This window comes from Pseudopodoces humilis, chromosome 7 (assembly GCF_049639895.1).
Source record: "Pseudopodoces humilis isolate 2021_Gansu_Grassland_sample_001 chromosome 7, ASM4963989v1, whole genome shotgun sequence".
Classification (NCBI taxonomy): Eukaryota; Metazoa; Chordata; class Aves; order Passeriformes; family Paridae; genus Pseudopodoces; species Pseudopodoces humilis.
This window is the reverse complement of record NC_142206.1, coordinates 47453569-47462658: the sequence shown is the minus strand read 5'-3', so window position 1 is coordinate 47462658 and position 9090 is coordinate 47453569.

The window sequence follows — 9090 nt, the reverse complement described above, 5'->3', positions numbered from 1 at the left end:
TGACTCGATGTCTGCAACCTGCGGTACTTGAACCATTCCAAGCTTTATGGCTGTTGTCTCTCTTCTTTAAATGCTTATTCTTCGTAAGGATAACTGTTAAAGTGTATATAAACTATACTTAAGATAAACTTAAAGCACTATATAAGATTAAGTTTTCTTGTTGTTCATCCTCTCATCCCCTTTGTTTCCTCAACTTTCTATACCAATATCTCCCAACTAACCACTGTACTTGCTTCACAGAGAGTTTCTACTCATGCCTGAAGTATCAGCAAGAATGTGAATGAAGACAACACTTACACCTCCTGCCAGTTCAGATCCTCCTCCGCTGAGGACCTGTTGTCCTCCTGATTATAATGCTGAATGCATGGCTAGTGGCTTACATCCATGTTTCCCCAGAGCTCTAGTTGTTACCTTGTCAGATCACATCTTACAAGTATTCTCTGGTTAAATTCACTGGTAGGCTATTATCAAGTTATCTGAATGTTGATACCTGGTTTACAGAAGTTTCCTTACAACTTATCACGGTAATTCTCTTCCAATGGGGATGATATAATGTTTGGAAAGATAAAGATTTCCTTTGTAGGTCAAAGGCTTCAAAATGTTTGTCTACAGATATGAATAATCAATTATTACTGGGCATCCTTAGGACTTAAGCCCAAGCAGGAAACATCTGCTGCCTATCCAGAACATACTCATGGCACTAATACTGGCATGAGTTAATAGAAAATCCATCCTTACTTTAAGCAACACATTGGAAATAATAGTAATAAACCAAATGAATTCATGACCTTCAACTTTCATGTCGTATGAATCAGCTGCACATAAGTATGATTTCAGTTAATGTGAATGTATCACCTTGTCAGGCACTAAGGAGAAATTTTTAAGAGATTTTATTAATAACAAGTTTACACTTGTTTTAGTCAACTTGTTCAGTCTTCAAAACATGTTATAAATCACTTCAATGGAAAACTCATGTACGATTGTCAGTGTTTGAAGTATTTGATCATTGCACACCAAAGTGTGTTCAATGTTCAAAAGAAACATGAAGGACCAAAGCAAATGCCCTAGATTATCTCTGTCTTTTACAGAGGGGATAGAAACAAAGTATATTTCAATTCAGAAAATATCTGATTCCATCACTGCATCTAACAAGCCCTTCTCTCATTGGAGCCTGAAAACCTGTTTAGGAAATATACCCACAGCAGAGATGCATAACCAGCAAGAGGAATTCAATTCACATTTTAACATAGCCCATTCCATTCTAGAGCCATTGCATGGCCCTTATCTGACTGAATCATCTTACAGATGAAAACTAGTTTAGATAAGTAAATGATTGGACAGAAGTGCCTTTTCTTCAAGATTACACAGGCAGACTCCTAGAATCACATCTGAACTGCCCACAGCCTCAGAATTTCCAGTTCTTGCAAAGGATATCATTTACCTTGAAGTAAATTCCATGACAACTCCCTTTCTCTGTTCATACAAAATCTTTAAAACAGGGATCCTGTATTGATAAAGGGATTGGCTAAGAGTGGGGGAAAACAAATCCTTTAAGCCCTGCATAGATTTTATATTGTTCAGTTACAGAATCATTCCATAAGAGAAATCATACTTCATATATAATCTGGGAAATATTTATTCCCTCTGAATGCTCTGATAAAATGTATGAAATGTACATTTCCCCCCCTATTTAGTGTCTCTCGTGTGTTGTGTAATCTTTGCAATTGCCTGATTTCCAGAAGACATAAAGATTAAAGCAACACTATTAAATTTTGTTATATTTACATTTTCACAATCACTGATAGTCTCCAAAAATAATGTTTCCATTTATAAAATCAGAAAAAAAAAATAGCAGAAAGTTTATTGGCTGAGACCCCAAATAAGTAGTGATATCTCTTTCCTTGGTGCTTCTTTAGGATACGTATTTTTATTCCCATAACTGATGTTCTCAGGTTTTACAGGGTGGTGAGGAAGATAGAAGAAGGAAAGAAAACTTGCTGCTTGTTCCACTGACCTATTTATAAAGTCCCTTATGTTTGCAGTATTGACACTTACTTCTAAGAATCCTGTGACTGCCAGGCTGAGTGGTAAGAATACTGAATTCTGTCACAAGGGGCAGACAGCTTCATTAATTACCACTGAAAACTCTACAGGTGTCTTTTCAGTTTACAGGTGCCCTCCCCGGGGTCCAGGCCCTGATCTGAGATTCCATACATCTTGCTGCATATTTTGACAAGTTCTGCTGCAATTCTCTGTCTGCAAGCACAAAAAGAGAGATTCATATCTAGCTGTAGACAAAAAAATACACTTTCTATACAAAGCTTTTCGATTCCTATTCATACTCAAAGTAGTAATTTTAAGCTATGATTTACAGACATTATTTTTGTCTATTATAGCTCTCATTGTAAGGAAATTTCAGTAACAAAGCTGGAAAATATCTGCCCCAATAACTATATCACAGCAAGATTAACTCACTCCCTCAAAACTCATTGCAAGAAAACATTTTGGGCTGTAGGCTTTTTTTGAATTAAAAAGAGGCAGGCTCTGAAGTTGAAAAAATCATTATTTTTTAAATTATTATTTCCCTCTTTGAGCTGATTCACTGGTTCTTCATTGTTCATTAAGGTAAATTTTTAGGTAGAAGAGGCAAAAAAGATGCATAGTCACATGACCTGTACCAAGTCAATCTCTTCTCTAAGTATATTGAAATAGGGCTTCAGCGGTTAGCTTCTGTAAAAGACTGCTGGAAACTACAAAAATCGCAAAAAATATAGCAACAAAAAAGAATGGTGGGTCGTGTCATCCTCATTCAGCCTTCTTTTTCGTGTGTCAGGATGTATTAATACACAACTATGTATCTGGTCTAAGATCTTTGATTCATGCAGTATATTGGAAAGGTGCCAAATATCAAGGATGGCAAAATAAGGTGATGAGCTGCTACTTAAACTTTCATTTCATTCTCAGCATTCACTGTGTGGTGTCAGGCCATTTGTCACTTTAATGAATAAAATGGTCACTGAATAAAATGGTATGAAGCTGCCCATAAGTTTGTATTATTGTTTGTGACTTAGCTTGACTCTGTGTAGACAGAGAAATCAGGTCCTGCCCAAAAAGCTGCAGTGACACAGCTCTGTGCTGGCTGCTCACGTCCCCGCATGTCCCCCTGCTAAAGGAGGGTACACAGCCTCCTCCTTTTGCTGCCTTGGCCTCACCCCAGTCCCCAGGGGAGCCTATCTCCAAGCTGTCAGGGCACACAGTTCATACACCCACAGTCACATTCCAGTGGGGAATTGGGGTACAGTGAGGACGAACTAAAGATGAAATCCTTGTCTGTGCCTGAACAGAACAAAGAAGGTTTGGCCCGGCCAAAATGAACAAACTCTGGGGATGGATCATGTTCAGTGCTAGTGAATGTGTAAGAATTTTAATCACCAGCCTTCAATGCACTTCTGGGATCTGAATGTATGGAACTTGTCCAGATGGGACTGGCCTCTCACAAAAAAAGGCAAAAAGTCACATCATTTTCTTGGTTAGAAAAGCCAGTCAAAGCACAAATCCATCTCTGAAAGTGGCCAACTACAAGTAGTGAGGGAAGGTACAGTAACAGAACAGAAGGGATTTCTCAGCTACACTCTCTTTAGAATTTTGACTCAGGGACTTCCAAAGCCAAAGGGGATATCTGCATTTAAAAGGCCTTCAAAGATATATATATAAAAATTATAATTACTTATTGAATAATTAATAGAACTTTTCAAAGCATCCAGGTGCAAAAACATCTCAGCTAGAGAATTTGTAAACACAGGCACAATTCTCTTGTCTTTTGCTGGACCCTCCACCCCACCCCCACCCCTTTCTATTTTCCTTAGTATCACCAAATGATTTATAAATACAAAATTATCAGAAAGCAGTTCTTCCATAAACATCTAACATGGAAAATTAGGGTAAACTGACAGAAGTTTGAAGGGGACTTTTAGAAGAACTCCATTTTAACATGAAATAATGGAAATTCTTAAATCTGCCTAGTGGCTGTAACTGTTGGCACACGAGTTTACACAAGATGCAGGGGTACAATGCAATAGACCCTGGCTAGAACATGTAGCTGACACATGGCTAGAATATTTGGAGTTAGACCACTCCTCATTTTTGCCCTGGAAAGGTTGCTCTGTCTACACTGTTTCATCCTGACTTTTGTATCAAAATGAATGACACAAAGTTACGATGTGCTTGTATTCCTTCCTCCTCAGTATAACTCAACTGTATTAGGAACACATACACATATATTCTTTCAATCTTTCTGTTGTTACTGCTTGTATTTTCTTTTGTTACTCCTATTTCTTTATTGTCCTGTAATAAATCACAGGGACACTTTCTGTGGTGTCCTCACTAACTTATTTCCTTCCTCTATATAAACATGACAGAATTAGCATATTATTCTTCTAGCAGGAAACAAAGCCAGCCCTCCTAGACACCACCAGAGTTATCAAAGTTAGGACATCAAAAGTGCCTAGTGATGTTTAAAAAATAACAACTTAAGGAATACAAAGACCAAAGAGTAAAATGCCATTTAAGGATTCAGGGGGTTACTGTGTCATATGCCTTTCTTCATGCATTTTCATGACCTCAGGGTACTCAGAATAAGTCTTTGGAAGGGTAGAGGTTTACCTCTAACAACAAGACACAATTTGATACAAAGAACAGAAGACCAGATCATGATGTGAATGTTGACTGAAAGATCTTCTCTAGGCCAATGTGGCAACTTCCTGGCTTAATTGTGAATTACATGGATTAATCCTGGGGTTGCAAATGTATAGATTGTCAGGACAAGGTTTACTATCAAATGGAGGAAAGGGTATTTTAACAAAGAGAGAGAGAAAAAAACACATTATTCTTGATAGTGGCAATGGGTAATGCAACTGTTTAGAATCCAGGTGCAGATGTCCACAGTGATATTGCAAACATATCATACATTATGACATTAATTATGTGCAGGAAAACAATCATTATCAAGAGGATGCATGCACTGAGGTTTAGGAAATATGTCAGACAGATATGAGGATACCCACAACTGTCTGAAATGAACTAAACAGACAACAGAACTCAACTTCAGAGAATCCTGTTCTGGCTATCCTATTTATGATTGGCTTCCCCTCCACCTCCTCAGTTTTCAATGGATATTCTGTAGGTATGAAAATTCTGATGAACTAGATTTGCAAAAAATAACACCATTAAGCCTACTGCTGGCCATTATCTTATTTTGCAGTTTTTAAAATACATTCCCCATTGCATAGTCATGCAGGTTATTTGGAAGCCGCTCCCAGTAAGGATGTGTTTGCAGTATTTTAACCTTTAGATTCTTCCCCTTTCCTCCTCCCTGCTTGTTTTCTCTAGTACACATTGTCATTCCCTGGAATTTCCTGATCACAGGGATTTTTGAGGATATCACCTCACACCTACTTTATCCTACACAAGACTTTTGTTTTTTTCCATGAAACTTCCATGACTACAGTTCACTACAAAAGTAGGAAAGTGTCATCTGCAGAAAAGGTACACAAGGTTAGAAGTTATTTTCATTTTTTCTGTAGGTTGAAAATAGAAACCTAACCTGAGTGCATTTAGCTTTTCTGATGAGTCTTTTCTCAGCTCTCCATGCAAGCTTGTGTTCAAGGAAGCATTTCTTCATTTGCAGCTGATACTGTTTTGCATGTAGTGACCACACAGTCTTAAACTTTCTGGAATATTTCTTCAGATTTCCCCAGATACAAATATAAAACTGTTACATGCAGACAGTTCCTGGATGAGGATGTCTCTAAGCTCTGTCTTCAGCACACGTCTGCATATGCTGCAATTCCCATGTTCAGAGTATATCTCAGCTTCTCCTTCCCCAGCAGACTTCTGCCTGGAGAAACAACCTGATCAAAATACTACATTTCCTGGGACATTGTTGTCTTTCCTCATAAAGCCCATAAGAGAAAGGAACAACAAAAAAATACCTGACTTCTTTTGGTCTTGACAGAAACACTGTTTTCTCTGATACTGCCTCAAGTCTTTCCTTCTACTTGTCTACCTACTTGTAAGGAAAATATAGGAACCCACAATATTGAACATGGTCAAATGTAGTTAAAACTGTCAGAACAGTTGAAGAAATCATGTACAAAACTCTAAGGATAATATTTTCCCTCATTCATTTTCAAAATGTATGTGAATAGTGAAGTAAGTGAACTAAATCTCTGAATCCCTCTTCCTTCCAGACTTGTTTAACCTCAGTTTATCTTCATGATGATATGCCTCACATTAACTTTTCCTTCCTTCCTTCCTTCCTTCCTTCCTTCCTTCCTTCCTTCCTTCCTTCCTTCCTTCCTTCCTTCCTTCCTTCCTTCCTTCCTTCCTTCCTTCCTTCCTTCCTTCCTTCCTTCCTTCCTGCCTTCCTGCCTTCCTGCCTTCCTGCCTTCCTGCCTTCCTGCCTTCCTGCCTTCCTTCCTGCCTTCCTTCCTGCCTTCCTGCCTGCCTTCCTGCCTTCCTTCCTGCCTTCCTGCCTGCCTTCCTTCCTGCCTTCCTGCCTTCCTGCCTTCCTGCCTTCCTTCCTGCCTTCCTTCCTGCCTGCCTTCCTGCCTTCCTTCCTCCCTCCCTCCCTCCCTCCCTAAGTCTCTTCTGATTTGCCTCCCAAAATAAAGATGAACATTTGTTTTTCCTTTAATCCTTTGATAGCTAAAATCACTCCATTGCTAATCTATTAATTTTGCTAAAATAAGAATCTTCCCTTGTTCCAAACATACAGAATAACCATGTCTGATGTTTGCCTTTACAAGGCAGCTAGTCATGTGTCAGTGCTTGACTGACAAATCTAATCTCATTGCAAGTGAAGATGTGGAAAGACCAGGCTCAGCACACTTTTTCATTTATCATAAATCTGTTCCACTCTTCACCTTAAATATTAGCTTTTTCTTCCTAGAATTTCTTATTTTATTACTTATCAAGTTAGTGCAACTACATTATATAGAAATATATATATATTTATATATATATATATTTATAAACATTTGCTAAAATGTTTTAAATGGGCTAAGGAAAATTAAAAGGTACGCTCCCTCAATATGATCAATTTATGATGCCAGTCCATTTTTTCCCAGCTAAAAAATGCCCTTGACTTGTTAAAAAAATTCTTGATCTATTCAGCTGCTGTTAAATGAAAATGTAGGTGCAGTCCAGAATGGCTTCCTGTACATTTTCTGAAGTATCTGTTCTGCTAGATTAAAACCAAAATCAACTTTGCAGTCCAAATTTTGTCAGCTGTGAAGTTAGTGTCATGGAACTGTAAATACCTGTGTTAAGACATCTCCAGAGTTGTGCCAAAAATCTGGAAAATCTCTTTTGGGGAAACCTGTGTATTACCAGAACTATTGCTGCAATGCCAGCACAACCAGTCCAGTCTGGTGTTAGCAATGTTGGATGTAGGAGTTACAATCCTCTCAGAGTGCTCTTAGCAAAACAGAATCAGGGCTAAACTACCCACCCTCACCATATGGCAGCCTTCTGGTTTGTAGGAAAGATATTAAGAAAGAAACTACATTATCTGCAGTTTTGAAGTTTCACATTTGGGTCCTTTATTTTTTTTTTTTTTTTTTTTGGTTCTCATTTAGTAAACACTTTCAGAATTTGGTAGCATCTTAGATACCATTTGTAGCATGTGGCTTTGATGGGTTGCTGGAACTGCCTTCCACAGCGCTAAAGTTTCGTTATGACACATATGGGTGGTGGTTACTTTTGCTTTTTAGCACTGTCAGAGCCATAGCAAATTGTTTCATAGCATCACAGAACGGTTCAGGCTGTAAGATATCAAAGATCTCTTTGATCTTTGAGATCATCTTGTTCCAGTCCCCCTGCCATGCTAGACCAGGTTGCTCAAAGTCCCATCCAACCCAGCCTTGAACACTTCAAGGGATCCAACGTTCATCTGGATAATCTGTTCCAGGCCTGCCCCACCCTTGCAGCAAAGCATTTCTCCCTAATACCTAATCTAAACCTGCCCTCTTTCAGTTTAAATCCATTCTCCCTTGTCCTATTACTACATATCCTTGTAAAGTCTGTCTCCCTGCTCTCTTGTAACCCAATTTAAGTACTGGAAGGCTGCTATAAAGTCTCCAAAGAGCCTTGTCTCCTGCAGGCTGAATAACATTTCATGTCAATTTATGGTTTTACCTACTTACATGCTCTTCTCTTTTGAAAAAGATGGTATGTACATTTGTTTACATAGTCTGTCCATTCCCTCTCTTCCATGATAGCAGCAGTTGCAAGGATCATGCTGGATTCCTGCTGCAGGTGATGCAGCTGCTTCTGTTTGAGCCTCACAACTGTAGCTAAGCAATCTTTCTGCTTACCTCAGCTCATATACCCAGCAACACCATTCATATTTTTCCCTAAGACAAACTTCCCTCTCAATCCAGGACAGGTTCCTAAATTTCTAGCACAATCAAAGAAATAATTGAATTCAGCAGTAAAAATCTGTGTATTACTCAAGTGTCTTCAGTACCCGCATGATACATTTCAACAGAGATTTAGGATTCTTGTAGAAGTTTCCCCACCTATCTCACAAAAAGGAACATCCTGCTGATGTTTGTTAAGGCAGAAGTTACAGACAAGCTATTTGGCAATGACTGGATTAGATTTCTCAGAAGTTACAACTGAGACAAGGTGCACCTACCTCATGTAGCCCAGCTATGAGAAACATCTTTGGACTTGGTGTCCAAATGATGGGTCAGCAATGCTTTTAAGTGATATTAGATATCTTTTAGGGCAGGAGGGTAATGAAACATAAGCATAACCTACTTGGAATTAAATGAGGTGAAACTAAGATTCCTGGCTTGTTTTTTTCTTGCTGGATAATCAGCATGGTGATCTTTGTCAGTTCAAAAAGGTGATTCCTGAAGTGACCCGAATTTTAACAGCCTGACTGTCAGGTGACAGGGCATGCCAGCTCCAGAAAAGTATTGATGATTAACCTGTAATGATCAAAGCTGAGGTGGTGCAGACAATGCAAATGGCAGAGTCAGAGCAAAACTATGACTTTCGACAGATATTCAAAAAGTCAGTTGG